The sequence below is a fragment of the Hylobates moloch genome, unplaced genomic scaffold (assembly GCF_009828535.3).
Source record: "Hylobates moloch isolate HMO894 unplaced genomic scaffold, HMol_V3 SCAFFOLD_16, whole genome shotgun sequence".
Lineage (NCBI taxonomy): Eukaryota > Metazoa > Chordata > Mammalia > Primates > Hylobatidae > Hylobates > Hylobates moloch.
The window spans coordinates 60,726,199-60,743,133 of record NW_026652291.1 but is presented as its reverse complement, the minus strand read 5'-3'; the positions used below and the strand labels follow the sequence as shown (position 1 = coordinate 60,743,133).

General features: G+C 42.5%; 1 pseudogene; it reads right to left on the bottom strand.

Annotated features, from left to right (window-relative positions):
* Positions 1 to 13,395: 13,395 nt before the first annotated feature.
* LOC116484704 (dehydrogenase/reductase SDR family member 2, mitochondrial-like) overlaps positions 13,396 to 16,935 on the bottom strand; it is a 48,327-nt pseudogene continuing 44,787 nt past the window's right edge.

Below are 16,935 nucleotides of genomic sequence, written 5' to 3'. Positions count from 1 at the left end.
AAGCGTGGACTTCCCAGCCTCCAGAACTAGAAGAAATAAATTTCTTTTTAAAATAAATTACTAGTCTGTGGTATTCTGTTAATAGCAACAGAAAATGGATTAAGACAGAGCTTTAGTTGGGCCAGGCATGGTGGCTCACGCCTGTAATCCCAGCACTTCGGGAGGCTGAGGTGGGCAGATCACGAGGTCAAGAGATTGAGACCATCCTGGCCAACATGGTAAAACCCCGTCTCTATTAACAATACAAAAAAATTAGCTGGGTATGGTGGTGCATGCCTGTAGTCTCAGCTACTTGGGAGGCTGAGACAGGAGAATGGCTTGAACTTGGGAGGCAGAGGTTGCAGTGAGCTGAGATCACACCACTGCACTCCAGCCTGGTGACACAGTGAGACTCCGTCTCAAAAAAAAAAAAAAAAAAAAAAAGACAGAGCTTTAGCAAACTAATACAATTGGTGGTTTAAAAATGTGTTGATGGGGAAGGGAAGTGGTCCTGAGTAGGATCATGTGGAAAAGGTGACAAGTGATATCAAAAGTCAATTTACATTAAAAGCCAAATTTGTTAAGTGAATTTCTACAACTTTCCACAACTTAGCTATGGAAGAAAAGACATTTGGATTGATCAGGCACAAATATTCTCCCAATGGTTTACAGTGAAAAAGAAGTGAGGAAAGCAAGGAAAGAACTTACAAGACAGTAACTGAAGGGATATATTGTGCAGTCTAGGCTATATGAAGAAGGAAATAAAATGAGAGAGGGATTTACAGATTAGGACAACACAGAGAGGTCAGGGAACAAGAATTCTGTATAATGTTGAAGAGCTGATGTAAGAGGAAATAAAGCAGAAACCAGTGGAAAAGCAAGAATTTGTGGCCAGAGAGTAGGATGTATACATGTAATATTTCAAGATAGAAGGGACCTGGGTGATGACAAGTCTAAGTCACCAACACAATTGGAAGTGGCTGAAGTGAAGTTGAGCTGAAGCTCACTGGAACTGAGGATGTCAAAAAATAATAAGGCTAAATATTAAAGTAGTTGAACAAACAATTTACCCAGGATGAAGATAACACTTCAGGTAGGGATTCCATTTCAAGATGGCTGAATAGGAATGGCTCCAGTCCGCAGCTCCCAGCATGATTGACACAGAAGATGGGTGATTTCTGAATTTCCACCTGAGGTACCTGGTTCATCTCATTGGGACTGGTTGGACAGTGGGTGCAGCCCACAAAAGGTAAACCAAAATAGGGCAGGGCATTGCCTTACCCGGGAGCACAAGAGGTTGGGGGATTTCTGTTTCCTAGCCAAGGGAAGCCGTGACAGACTGTACTTGGAAAATCAGGACACTCCTGCCCAAATACTGCACTTTTCCAATGGTCATAGCAAACGGCACACCAGGAGATTATATCCTGCACTTGGCTCGGCAGGTCCCATGCCCATGGAGCCTTGTTCACTGCTAGCGTAGCAGTCTGAGATTGACCTGCGAGGCAGCAGCCTGGAAGGGGGAGGGGTGTTTGCCATTGCTGAGGCTTGAGTAGGTAAACAAAACAGCCAAGGAAGCTCAAACTGGCCAGAGCCCACTGCAGCTCAGCAAGGCCTTTTGCCTCTGTAGATTCCACCTCTGGGGGCAGGGCGTAGCTGAACAAAAGGCAGCAGAAACTTCTGCAGACTTAAACGTCCCTGTCTGACGGCTCTGAAGAGAGCAGTGGTTCTCCCAGCACTGTGTTTGAGCTCTGAGAATGGACAGACTGCTCCTCCAGGACGAAGCTTCAAGAGGAAGGATCAGGCAGTAATATTTGCTGTTCTGCAATATTTGCTGTTCTGCAGCCTCCACTGGTGATACCCAGGAAAACAAGGTCTGGATTGGACCTCCAGCAAACTCCAACAAACCTGCAGCTGAGGGACCTGACTGTTAGATGGAAAACTAACAAACAGAAAGGAACAGCATTAACATCAACAAAAAGGACATCCACACCAAAACCCCACCTGTAGGTCACCAACATCAAAGACCAAAGGTGGATATGGACAGAGGAAGGGGAACATCACACACCAGGGCCTGTTGTGGGGTGGGGGAGGGGGGGAGGGATAGCATTAGGAGATATACCTAATGTTAAATGATGAGTTAATGGGTGCAGCACACCAACATGGCACATGTATATATATGTAACAAACCTGCATGTTATGCACATGTACCCTAAAACTTAAAGTATAATTAAAAAAAAAAAAACACAAAGATGGGGAGAAACCAGAGCAGAAAAGCTCAAAATTCTAAAAACCAGAGCAACGCTTCTCCTCCAAAGGATCACAGTTCCTCATCAGCAATGAAACAAAGCTGGATGGAGGATGACTTTGATGAGCTGACAGAAGCAGGCTTCAGAAAGTCGGTAATAACAAATTTCTCCAAGCTAAAGGAGGATGTTCGAACCCATCCCAAGGAGGCTAAAAACCTTGAAAAAAGATTAGACGAATGGCTAACTAGAAGAAACAGTGAAGACAAGACCTTAAATGACCTGATGGAGCTGAAAACCATTGCATGAGAACTACATGACGCATCCATAAGCTTCAATAGCTGATGTGATCAAGTTGAAGAAAGGGTATCAGTGATTGAAGATCAAATTAATGGAATAAAGTGAGAAGAAAAGAGTAAAAAGAAACGAACAAAGCCTGCAAGAAATATGGGACCATGTGAAAAGATCAAATCTACAATTTGATTGGTGTTCCTGAAAGTGACGGGGAGAATGGACCCAAGTTGGAAAACACTCTTCAGGATATTATCCAGGAGAACTTCCCAACCTAGCAAGGCAGGCCAACATTCAAGTTCAGGAAATACAGAGAACACCACAAAGATACTCCTCAAGAAAAGCAATCCCAAGACACATAATTGTCAGATTCACCAAGGTTAAAATGAAGGAAAAAATGTTAAGGACAGCAAGAGAGGAAGGTCAGGTTACCCACAAAGGGAAGCCCACCAGATTTACAGTAGATCTCTTGGCAGAAACTCTACAAGCCAGAAGAGAGTGGAGGCCAATATCCAACATTCTTAAAGAAAAGAATTTTCAACCCAGAATTTCATATCCAGTCAAACTAAGCTTCATAAGTGAAGGAGAAATAAAATCCTTTACAGACAGGCAAATGCTGAGAGATTTTGTCACCAACAGGCCTGCCTTACAAGAGCTCCTGAAGGAAGCACTAAATGTAGAAAGGAACAACAGGTACAAGCCATGGCAAAAACATTCCAAATTGTAAAGATCATCTATGCTAGGAAGAAACAGCATCAACTAACAGGCAAAATAACCAGCTAACATCATAATGACAGGATCAGATTCACACATAACAATACTAACCTTAAATATAAATGGGCTAAATGCCCCAATTAAAAGACAAAGACTGGCAAATTGGATAAAGAGTCAAGACCCATCAATGTGCTGTATTCGGGAGATCCATCTGACATGCAGAGACACACATAGGCTCAAAATAAAGGGATAGAGGAAGATCTACCAAGCAAATGGAAAACAAAAATAAAAAAAGCATGAGTTGCAATCCTAGTCTCTGATAAAACAGATTTTAAACCAACAAAGATCAAGAGACAAGGCCATTACATAATAGTAAAGGGATCAATTCCCTTTACCATTCCAACAAGAAGAGCTAACTATCCTAAATATATATGCACCCAACACAGGAGGACCCAGATTCATAAAGCAACTCCTTACAGACCTACAAAGGGACTTAGACTCCCACACAATAACAATGGGAGACTTTAACACCCCACTGTCAATATTAGCCAGATCAATGAGACAGAAGGTTAACAAGGATATCCAGGAATTGAACTGAGCTGTGCACCAAGCAGAACTAATAGACATCTACAGAACTTTCCAACCCAAATCAACAGAATATACATTCTTCTCAGCACCACATTGCACTTATTCCAAAATTGACCACATACTTGGAAGTAAAGCACTCCTCAGCAAATGTAAAAGAATAGAAATAAAAACAAACTGTCTCTCAGACCAATTGCAATCAAATTAGAACTCAGGATTAAGAAATTCACTCAAAATTGCACAACTATATGGAAACTGAACAACCTACTCCTGAATGACTACTGGGTACATAAAGAAATGAAGGCAGAAATAAAGATGCTCTTTGAAACCAATGAGAACAAAGACACAATGTACCAGAATCTCTGGGACACATTTAAAGCAGTGTGTAGAGGGAAATTTATAGCACTAAATGTCCACAAGAGAAAGCAGGAAAGATCTAAAATTGACATCCTAACATCACAATTAAAAGAACTAGAGAACAAGAGCAAACACAGTCAAAAGCTAGCAGAAGGCAAGAAATAACTAAGATCAGAGCAGAACTGAAGGAGATAGAGATGCAAAAAACCCTTCAAAAGATCAATGAATCCAGGAGCTGGTTTTTTGAAAAGATCAACAAAATTGATAGACCGCTAGCAAGACTAATAAAGAAGAAAAGAGAGAAGAATCAAATAGATGCAATAAAAAATGATTGAGGGGATATCACCACCCATCCCACAGAAATACAAACTACCATCAGAGAATACTATAAACACCTCTACGAAAGTAAACTAGAAAACCTAGAAGAAATAGATAAATTCCAGGACACATGCACCCTCCCAAGACTAAATCAGGGAGAAATTGAATCTCTGAATAGACCAATAACAGGCTCTTAAATTGAGGCAATAATTAGTAGACTACCAACCAAAAAAAGTCCAGGACCAGATGGATTCACAGCCGAATTCTAACAGAGGTACAAAGAGGAGCTGGTGCCATTCCTTCTGAAAATATTCCAATCAATAGAAAAAGAGGGAATCCTCCATAATTCATTTGATAAGGCCAGCATCATCCTGATACCAAAACCTGGCAGAGACACAACAAAAAAGGAGAATTTTAGACCAATATCCCTGATGAACATCGAAGCAAAAATCCTCAATAAAATACTGGCAAACTGAATCCAGCAGCACATCAAAAAGCTTATCCACCGTGACCAAGTTGGCTTCATCCCTGGGATGCAAGGCTGGTCCAACATACACAAATCAATAAATGTAACCCAGCATATAAACAGAACCAAAGACAAAAACCACATGATTATCTCAATAGATGCAGAAAAGGCCTTTGACAAAATTCAACAGCCCTTCACGCAAAAACTCTCATAAAATTAGGTATTGATGGGACATATCTCAAAATAATAAGAGCTATTTATGACAAACCCACAGCCAATATCATACTGAATGGGCAAAAACTGGAAGCATTCCCTTTGAAAACTGGCACAAGACAGGGATGCCCTCTCTCACCACTCCTATTCAACATAGTGTTGGAAGTTCTGGCCAGGGCAATCAGGCAGGAGAAAGAAATAAAGGGTATTCAATTAGGAAAAGAGGACGTCAAATTGTCCCTGTTTGCAGATGACATGATTATATATTTAGAAAACCCCGTGGTCTTGGCCCAAAATCTCCTTAAGCTGATAAGCAACTTCAGCAAAGTCTCAGGATACAAAAGCAAGGTGCAAAAATCACGAGCATTCCTATACAACAATAACAGACAAACAGAGAGCCAAATCATGAGTGAACTCCCATTCACAATTGCTTCAAAGAGAATAAAATACCTAGGAATCCAATTTACAGGGGATGTGAAGGACCTCTTCAAGGAGAACTACAAGCCACTGCTCAACAAAATAAAAGAGGACACAAACAAAAAGAAGAACATTCCATGCTTATGGATAGGAAGAATCAATATTGTGAAAATGGCCATATTGCCCAAGGTAATTTATAGATTCAATGCCATCCCCATCAAGTTGCCAATGACTTTCTTCACAGAATTGGAAAAAACTACTTTAAAGTTCATATGGAACCAAAAAAGAGCCCGCATTACCAAGACAATCCTAAGCCAAAAGAACAAAACTGGAGGCATCACTCTCCCTGACTTCAAACTATACTACAAGGCTACAGTAACCAAACAGCATGGTACTGGTACCAAAACAGAGGTATAGACCAATGGAACAGAACAGAGCCCTCAGAAATAATGCTGCATGTCTACAACTATCTGATCTTTGACAAACCTGACAAAAACAAGCAATGGGGAAAGGATTCCCTATTTAATAAATGGTGCTGGGAAAACTGGCTAGCCATATGTAGAAAGCCGAAACTGGATCCCTTCCTTACATCTTATACAAAAATTAATTCAAGATGGATTAAAGACTTACATGTTAGACCTAAAACCATAAAAACCCTAGAAGAAAACCTAGGCAATACCAGTCAGGACATAGGCATAGGCAAGGACTTCATGACTAGAACACCAAAAGCAATGACAACAAAAGCCAAAATAGACAAATGGGTCTAATTAAACTAAAAAGCTTCTGCACAGCAAAAGAAACTACCATCAGAGTGAATGGGCAACCTACAGAATGGGAGAAAATTTTTGCAATCTACTCATCTGACAAAGGGCTAATATCCAGAATCTACAAAGAGCTTAAACAAATTTACAAGAAACAAACAAACAACCCCATCAAAAAGTGGGCAAAGGATATCAACAGACACTTCTCAAAAGAAGACATTTATGCAGCCAACAGACACATGAAAAAATGCTCAATATCACTCGTCATCAGAGAAATGCAAATCAAAACCACAATGAGATACCATCTCACACCAGTTGGAATGGCCATCATTAAAAGGTCAGGAAACAACAGGTGCTGGAGAGGATGTGGAGAAATAGGAACGCTTTCACACTGTTGGTGGGACTGTAAACTAGTTCAACCATTGTGGAAGACAGTGTGGTGATTCCTCAAGGACCTAGAGCTAGAAATACCATTTGACCCAGAGATCCCATTACTGGGTATATACCCAAAGGATTATAAATCATGCTGCTATAAAGACACATGCACATGTATATTTATTGTGGCACTATTCACAATAGCAAAGACTTGGAACCAACCCAAATATCCATTAATGATAGACTGGATTAAGAAAATGTGGCACATATACACCATGGAATACCATGCAGCCATAAAAAAGGATGAGTTCTTGTCCTTTGCAGGGACATGGATGAAGCTGGAAACCATCATTCTGAGCAAACTCTTGCAAGGACAGAAAACCAGACACTGCATGTTCTCACTCATAGGTGGGAATTGAACAATGAGAACACTTGGACACAGGATGGGGAACATCACACACCAGGGCCTGTCATGGGGTGGGGGTTGCGGGGAGGGATAGCATTGGGAGAAATACCTAATATAAATGACGGGTTGATGGGTGCAGTGGGCCAGCATGGCAAATGTATACCTATGTAACGAGCCTGCACATTGTGCACATGTACCCTAGAACTTAAAATATAATTTAAAAAAAGATTTCATCAGCCACCCGCCCCCAAAAAAAGAGTTCAGATAAAGAAGAATCTTGTGAACCAGTTTTCTATGAATGAGAGGAATGACAGTATGTTTTTTATTCAGTAAACATTTATGGAGCATTTTCCATAATTCAAGTTCCACAGATATGACCTCAACTAATATTGAATGCTCCCTGTGATCCTGGTAGTCTTCCAGTGGAGATTCCCACATTCTGGTGAAGAAATGGAGGATGGTGATGAGCAGTTGAAGGCCTAAGGGCATGAACCTATGAGAAACACATTTATACATGATAGTGGAGAAGTAATGAATTGGAAGTATCATTGGGGAACCAAGAGAATGTGGCACTCATAAATCTATCTACCAGAAGATAAACCCCATGATAATATGTAGAGACTGTGTATTTCTCATTCACCATTCTATTCTCAGTTCTACCTAGAAAATACTAGACATATAATAAGAGTGCAGAATATTTATGAATTAATTAAGTCAAGTGGTGAGTGGTGCATCAAAGAAATAAAAATATCCTCCAACTCAGAACTGAAAGTGTTTCATTTATTTGTGATGCTCCCTAAAATGACTCATGTTCAATTTATGGGCCTAGCATAAGATTTCCTCAGTCTGGAAATGTGAGCAGGAGAATCACTGAGCCAGATAGAGATGGCAGATCATTTGTTCAACAACCATTTATTGAGCACCTGTTATATGCAATGTGGATAACCATGAACAAGACTGACAAGGTGCCTGGTCTTATGGAACCTACATTTGAGTGAACAAGACAGACAAAAAACAAGCAAACACTCAAGTAAAAATGATAAAGAGTTAAAAGTGCCATGAAGAAAATAAAATAGGGTTATGTCATAGAAAGTGACTGTGGTGAGAGCAATTTTATATAAGGTGGTCAAGAGAAGGTGTCTCATAGCCAGTGCTATTTGGTCTGAAAACTAAGTGACTTAAAAAAAAAAAAAAAAAAGGTTTGGTAAGGAGAGTATCCCGGGCAAAGGGAAAGGCACATGAAAAGATTCTGTGTGAGGAACTGTAAGAGTGCCAACGTGACTGAGGTATGATGAGTGAAGGGGAATGTGGTAGAAGATGAAATCAGAGAGGAAAGCAGGGACTAGACTATGCAAGACTTGAAAGATTAAAGAATCCAGGCTGGGACACCATGTCAGAGTTTGGTTGCTTCACCAAAATTTATTTTCCTTTTTTGCCTGAGCACACGGACAATATATATTTCCCAATCTTCCTTGAAGTTAGATATAGCTTTGAAGTTTCAGGGATGAAAAATACAATATCTCAGATACAAATATTCATAGCAAATTAGGCATGGCAGAAGAAAAGATCAGTGAACTTGAAGATACAGCAGTAGAATATACTCAAAATGAAGCACAGAGAGAAAAAGGCTAGAAAAAGTTCGAGCGTTTTAGTTACTTGTGAGATAATAGGAAGTGGTGTAATAGACATGTAATTGGAGTCCCATGTAAGGAAAGGAGAGGAAAGGATAGAACAAAAAATAATCGTATAAATAAAGACTGAAGTTTTACAAATTTAAAGAAACTAAACTCATATAGCATGGGAAAATAAACTCCAAGTAGAATAAACACATGGGAAAATAAAACCAAGGCACATCATAATAAAACAGCTGAAAACCAGTAATACAGAAACTAAAATCTTAAAATCGGCCACAAGGAGGGAAGGGTGAGGGTGGGGGAGACACATTACATACAAAGGAAAAAAAAGAATTACACAGACTTCTCATTATAAATTATGCAAACCAGAAGACAAGTAAATGATCTCTCTAAAATGTTGAAAGAAAAAATTGTAAACCTAGAATTTTATAACAAGCAAACATATTCTTCAAAGCTGAAAGGGACTTAGGAGAACAAAATGATAAGCCATAGACTAGGAGAAAATATTTGCAATACAAATTTCTAATGAAGGACTGTATGTAAAATATACAAAGAATTCTTAAAAGTCAACAATAAAAAAGCGAACAATCCAAATTAAAAACAGGCAAATTCGCTGAGCAGATATATTACAAATATGATATACAGATGGCAAATAAGCATATGAAAAGATGCCAATATCATATATGATTAGGGAATTGCAAATTAAAACAATGAGATGCTACTAAACACCTATTAGAATGGCTAAAATCCAAAACACTGACAACATCAAACAGCCAGTTTGGCTGTTTTATACAAAACTAAACATATTTTTACCATATGATTTAGCAATCATGCTGTGTTATAAACTGAATGTTTTTATGTCCCCCTAGTTCATATGTTGATGCCCTAACCCTTAATGCAATGGAATTTGGAGGTAGGGTTTTTGAGAAGTAATTAGGTCTACACAAGGTCATGAGGGTGGCCCTCCATAATGGGATTAGTGTGCTTATAAGAAGAGGCAGACACCAGAGCTTTCTCTCTGCAAGCAAGAAGTGAACCATCTGCAAGCCAGGAAGAGGGCCCAGAACCAAATCTGCAGCATCTTGATTTTGAACCAGAACTTAAAGGTTGAAAAATTCTCAGCTTATCCACACTGCAGAGAGCACCATGGGTGTGCCCAAACCACAGTTTTATAAGGAGATTAGTATGAGTGTGTACCACAAAGCCAATCAGCCATCCCAGCAGAGAGACCAGAGAGCACGCTTTCTCTCTGCATCATATGAGAACACAGCAAGAAGGAGACCACCCCAAGCCAGGAAGTGGGCCCTCATAAGAACCTGACCATGCTGGTTCCCTCATCTTGGGCTTCTCAGACTCCAAAATAGTGAAAAATAAAAGTCTGTTGTTTAAGCCACCCAGTCTATGGTACTTTATTACAGCAGCCCAGGTTGACTAATACATGGGCCTAGGTACGTACCCAAATGAATTACAAACTTATATGTCCATACAAAAAAACTGCACACAAATGTTTATGGTAGTTTTATTTGTAATTGCCAAGACTTGGAACCAACCAAGATGTCCTGTGGTACATCTGGATGATGGAATATTATTCAGTGTTGAAAAGAAATAATCTATCAAGCCACAAAAATATACACAGGAACCACTTAAATGTATATTACTAAGTGGAAGAAGACAGTCTGAAAAGGCCACATACTGTATGATTCCAACTATATGACACCATGGAAAAAAGCAAAACTAAGGAGACAGTAAAAAAAAAAAAAATAGTGGTTGCCAGAATTTAGCAAGGACGGAGAGATGAATAGGAGGAGCACAGAAGATTTTTAGGACAGTGAAACAATTCTGTATGATACTATAATGGTAGCTATATGTCATTACATAATTGTCCAAACCCATAGAATGTACAACACCAAGTGAACCCTAAGGTAAACTATGGACTTGGGGTGACTATGATGTGTCAATGCAGGTTCATCAATTGTAACAAAGGTACCATTCTGGTATAAGATGTTGATAGTGGGGAAAGCTGGGGGGTGGTGAGCAGGAGATATATAGGAACTCTCTATACATTCTACTCAGTTTTGCTTTGAACCTAAAACTACTCGTAAAAAATTAAGTATTTTATGGCTAAGCGTAATGGTTCACACCTGTAATCCCAGCACTTTGGGAGGCTGATGGGGGGCAGATCACCTGAGGTCAGGAGTTCAAGCCCAGCCTGGCTAACATGGTGAAACCCTGTTTCTACTAAAAATGCAAAACATTAGCCAGGCGTGGTGGCATGCGCCTGTAATCCGCTACTTGGGAAGCTGAGGCAGGAGAATCGCTTGAACCCAGGAGGCAGAGGTTGCAGTGAGTCGAGATTGCATCATTGCACTCTAGCTTGGGCAACAAGAGTGAAACTATGTCTGAAAAAAAAAAAAGTGTTTTTTAAACATTTAAAAATAAAAAACAAAATGAAGGTTTGCTTCCAGGAATAAAGGGGTAGGACCCTACCAGATGACTGTCCCACAGAAAACAACAATAACATCAGAAGATAATTTTTTTTAAAGCAACTCCCTGAAGTCACTAGAGGGTGAATAGAAGACAGACTCTGATGGGAAGTACACCCTTGGAATGGGGAGAAGATGAGCCATACTAAGAAAGTTCCTTTCTTTATGACTTTCAGCCTGGGGCTAAGTGGAGTTACCGTAACACCCATGAAGTGACAGGAGCATGAGTAGAAAAGCTACATTTTTTTCTGGATGAGAAAACAGAAAGCTGAAGCTAGTGAAACTGACCACTAAAATGAATGTAAGAATCCTAGAAGCGAAAGATCCAGAGAGGAGAATTCCCAGATTATGTGCCTAATTTACCCCTGAGCCCTGCACGTAAGAATAGATTCAAAGCAGCTCGGCTAAAGACCAAAGATCTAAGTCGAGACCAGAACTGTCACCAGAAAAATAGAGTTTATGGGTCAAATCTAATCCAAACATTTGCCAGCAAAAATAAATGATACTGCACATCATGAAAAAAATAATAGATGCCAGAATATCCACAACTTAAAATTAATAATGCTCAGAATACAAATACAAAATATGTCAACATAAGAGAATCAAAGATTGATCACTGGATGTGAAAAAAACAAAAGAACAAAGAGACGGAACACATATTCAAGAGAAAAGCATATCAGCTGATTCCAACTCTGAAATGAACCAAATGTTGAAACAAACATACAAGAATTGCAAAGCAACTATTATAAGTATCCTAAATACAGTTTTTAAAATGCTCACAATGAATGAAAAGACAGAAAATATCAGCAAAGAATTTTTAAATAAAAATGCCATTCCTGTTTACCATAGAAAAATGAAGACATGCTCACACAAAGACTTCAACATGAATAGTCACAAAACGTATAATTATAATAAACAAAAACTGGAAACAACTCAAGTGTCCATCAGCAGGTGAACAAATATATTGTGGTATATTCATACAATGGAATATTGTTAAGCAGTAGAATGGAAAGAACTACTGATATACACAACAACAAAGATGAATCTCAAAAGCATCATGCTAGGCAAAGGAAGCCAGACATCAAGAGTACATATAAACCATATGATTCCATTTACATAAAACTCTAAAAAATATATAATCTATCATGACAGAAGATCAATGGTTGCCTTGGGCCATTGGCAGGGGTGCCCAATGGAATGGGGCACAAGAGAACTTGGAGGGGGGCAATGGAAAGGTTCTGTATTTTTATTACGGTAGTGGTCATATGTATGTAAAAATTTGTTAACACTCAATGAAAAGTTTGCTTGAAGTGCATCTGATTTATTGTCTATAAGCTGTAAGTAAATGGTTTTCTTAAGGAAAAGATATGGTGATAACATTGATATTCTCAAACTGAATAATCAAGGAGATTTTAATTTAAAATTACTTACAAATAAGTGGAAACAGTTTAGTGCATCCAACAAGGTACAGTTCAGTACTCCTGAGATAGCAACAGCGGGGAGCCATTACCACCTCTAGGCCTGAAGGGACAAGAGAGTCGAAGGTGCTGCCTGACAAGAGCCATAGCCTTCAGCGGAGACTGCCCTCATGGGGTAGCCAGGCAATAAGGGAGCCTGAAAAACAAATTCCCTGACCTCACTCTCCTGCGCCCTCCAATCTCCTAAGAGTGCCTCCCCTTGACCAAACCCAACTGGAAGCCAGAGGTTAAGGGACTGTGGAATCATCCCTGCAGGTCAGCCTCTCAGGGCACGGAGAAGAAAAGACACATGGAGAGTGGATCTGGAAGGGCAGATGGAAAGTAACCAGCCCAATTTATAATTTCATGGGAAAGGAATGAAGGAAAATAGGGAGGGGTAAATAGTCTTAGGGAATGAGGCGAGGGACTCTGCCAGGGATGAGGCTTCTGGGCCAATGGACTGCTCATATATCACTAGCCAAACAGAAATGAGCCCAGATTAGAAGTGGCCAAACATGTTTGTTCCCAAAATAAAAGTTTCAAACACCTTGCCTTCCTTCTCATTTCCTGAGCAAGTTTCCTTACATGGCCCTGGATTCTAATGACACCCTAAGGCTCCCCACTTCCATATTTCCCTAAGGCCCCCCATTTTCCACTTGAGGACCATGGCCTCACTCTCTTAGCCACACACTCTCTTCACAGCTTAGGGGAGTAGCCGGCCACCACGATGTTCTCCCCGGTGATGGAGCACATCTGGAGAGCACAGGAAGGACATGGTTCCTGCATAGTCCTCTGGCTCCCCAAACCTGACGGAAGAGAGCAGAGCTGAGGGTGCAGCCTTTGAAGTGTTAATCTCTGACCTCAGGTCCTGCTGCCCCAGAGGGGTGCCCAGCATCGACACCAATCAACTCACACCTTACCAGCCTCCATGGGGGGCTCACACCCACCTTCTAGCCTCCAGCCCAAGACTGTGATGTCTTCAGACTTCAAAGAGGGGGTCAGCTAGTAGACTGGAAGATCAGGGATCTATGTCTTCTTGAACCTGAACTTTCCCTCAAGTAGACACAGACCACTGAAGTCTCAAGCCCCACCTACCGCTGCAATCCATGGACTTTGTTAAAGCCAGGTAGCAAATATGGCAATGTTTTCTCCTGAGGAAAGATTTCAGGTCAATGTTAGGCAGATGGACTGTTGGCAGGAGCAGGGAATGTTGGGGGGTGATGGCAGCAGGGAGGAGATGGGGGTTGGGAAGAGCACCACGGCAGACCAAGTCCTCTGTGGGAGGGTGACCCTGTTTGGGTGAGAAGGGTGAGGAAGGACTCTGGTCTGCTCCCAGAAAGGACACAGCCCTCCTATGCTTCTACAGGAAAGGGAGAGGTTGTGGGTCCCAAAGGCTGAAGGCCAGAGCCTCTGAGTGATGAACCTGGGCTGGGGCTCCGGCCTAAGTGTGCAGGTCTCTGTGGGCCTCAGTTCAGCTGGAAGCTTTGCTGGGGAAGGGACCTGTGGGACCATGGGGGCAGGGAGTGGGAGCAGGAGCCACAGCGACCCTCCCCACTTGCACAAAGTCAGCCTTGATTATTCCTGGCACCAGGCAGTTTACCCAGATGTCTTTTGGAGCCAGCTCCATTGCCAGGGACTTAGGCCCAGCAGAGTTGTTTTGCTGGTGTTGCAGGCTCCCAACTTCTGAAATGCAAAAGGAAGCAGACAAAGTGGATTGGCAATGCAGGGATGGACAATTACCTGAACAACCAAAGCTGTGACTCTGGGTCACAGACTAAGAAGACATGCCTGACTCCAGCCCCAAACTAAAATGCCTTCCCCTGCCCCTCACCACCCCATAATAATTTTCAAGGACTGAAATTCTGAGATAGCAGGGCTCCTCCAGGCTTAGGGAAATGTCAAGTTGCTGCCATGTGTGTCCAAGCTTTACACAGAGAAAGCTGCACTGTGCTTTCGAACATTCAGGAAGGAAGTGGGAATTAAGAGACCCAGGACCCAGTCCTTGAAGTAATGCAAACTGACTATTCTTACCCCGGGCACATGGCTTAATGTCCTTGGGTATTAGATCTATTATGACAAAGTGAGATTATACCTGGTCTGTAGCAGTCAGGGTGTTATGCTGGTGTTAACATATCTCTTTTTTTTTTTAATTTTTATTTTGGTCTTTTTAATAGAGATGGGGTCTCACTATGCTGCCCAGGCTGGTCTTCAACTCCTGGGCTCAAGCGATTCACCTGCCCCAGCCTCCCAAAGTGCTGAAATTACAGGTGTGAGCCACCACATCTGGCCTGGTGTTCACACATCTTAACTCCATCTTATCTGGGATCAACAGCCAATTCTCCCACACACCCCTGCAAAGCCTCACAAGAAACCAGTTTCAGGTATCCTCACCCAGCCACATCCAAAGGGGCTGACACTCACTGGTATTGGCACACAAGCCACCATAGATGAGACCAGAACCACAGAGCTTCCACTGTGAGAAGAAAGGGAGATGAGGAGAGATGAAAGTTCAATAAAGAGACAAGGTGAGCCAGGAAATTGTATTTTCATGCTATGAGGAAACCAGCTCAGGGTTCAGGGTGAAAGCATAAAAGTTTGGGAACTATTTGGAACACTAGAGGGAAGCTGGACATCTAAATTAGTGGATACCGAGGCCACTGCTGGGGTCAAAGCCACCCAATACACACAGCCAGAGTGGCATCCCTTGGGGCATGGTCCCAAGGCTGAGGGGCAGCACTCCTGGAGAGCAGAGCCAAGTGACACTCATGTGTCACAGAGACCCGCATGAGGTCTGGGCATCACTAACGAGTCCCAGCCTGGCCTGCCTCTGGGCAGCCATGGGACACAAGACAGCCAGGCTCTGCATGGGAAGGTGAGAAGAAGCAAACCCACAGGGCCTCTGACCAGAAGGGAAACAGATGACATACCCACAGACAAGGGCAAGAGTAACTGGAGCTGGTGGCTCCAGGTGACTTCACTCTGGCCCCTTCATCCCTGCAGCTGCCACTGCAGGGGCAAGGTCCATGCCACTCCCTGGGATGAAAGAAACAAGGGCCAGTGAAATGTCCTTTGAGGACCTGGAAGGCAGGTCCTGCCCCTCCCCAGAAAGTGACTCTTCATCTTCATCACAACTGCCACATCCCATGAGGAAGTAGGTAGGTCTGGAAATGGAGAACATTTCCCAAAGGACACACCTACCATTTCCCCTGCCATCCTCTACTTCTTGAGTCCCTGCCCAAGTGCTTCCAGGGAGGTAGAAAAAAACAATGCACTTAGACCTCGGTGCCCACTAGCCCATCTCATCCCCTGTTCTCCATGTGGGGCAGCAGCTGGCTCAGCAGCAGGGCTGGGGTCTTCACATTCACACACAGGATCTGAAATGAGAAAGAATCCAGGGGCAGGGGACAAGGAGAGATAAGGTCTGTCTAGGGCCCATCTCACTGGTCACTTGGAGACCTGTGGCCAGAGCAAGAATGAAGCCCTGTGACTGTGACAAGCGCTGGGACACTGTGTCCCTTACTATGTGTGAGGGAAAAGGGATCAGAGGTTCCAGTCCTGCCCAGGTCATAGGGGAGCCACCAATAATCCGTGATTTAGGGAACCCTCTCCCTATTGGTCCCCACACAACCTCTCCCCAGTCAATATTGCCCTCTGGAGAAGAGGCTGGGAAAATACAGGTGAGGGAGGGACATCAGGAATCACTAAGATATTAGTGAGTGCCATTAGGTAGGTGCGAAGAGAGAAGGGAATCTATACTGAGTATTTAGTCTATGTCAGGAAAGATTTGGAACCAGGATTTTTTTTTTTAACCGGAAGAGCCTGATTGTGGCCAAAGGGAGAGGAGGGGAATTGAAAGTTGAGTCTAGAAGGCCATGGAATGTGAGACCCACAGAAAGAAGGAGGGGTGGACTCCACCAGGAGAAGGGGAGGGGTGATCAGTGGGACGAAGGTTTCCTGAGGAGGGGATGGCTCACATAGATCACAGGACCCAGTCTCTCCCAACAAGGTCAGGTGGGAGACCAGGACTGGGCCCTCGAAGGGGGCCCATCAGGACAGCAGGGGCAGGGGGTCTGCAGAGGCAGTGGGAGCCCCTGGAATGCTCTATTGATTGAGTGGGACGGTGGGCCTGGGCAAGAGTCCCTTCTTTCAGCTGTGTCTGTGAACAAGTGAGGTGTCTCCCTGACAGCCCAGAGGGGGCCCATGGGACAGGCAGAATGAAGAGACTGGAACAGGTGC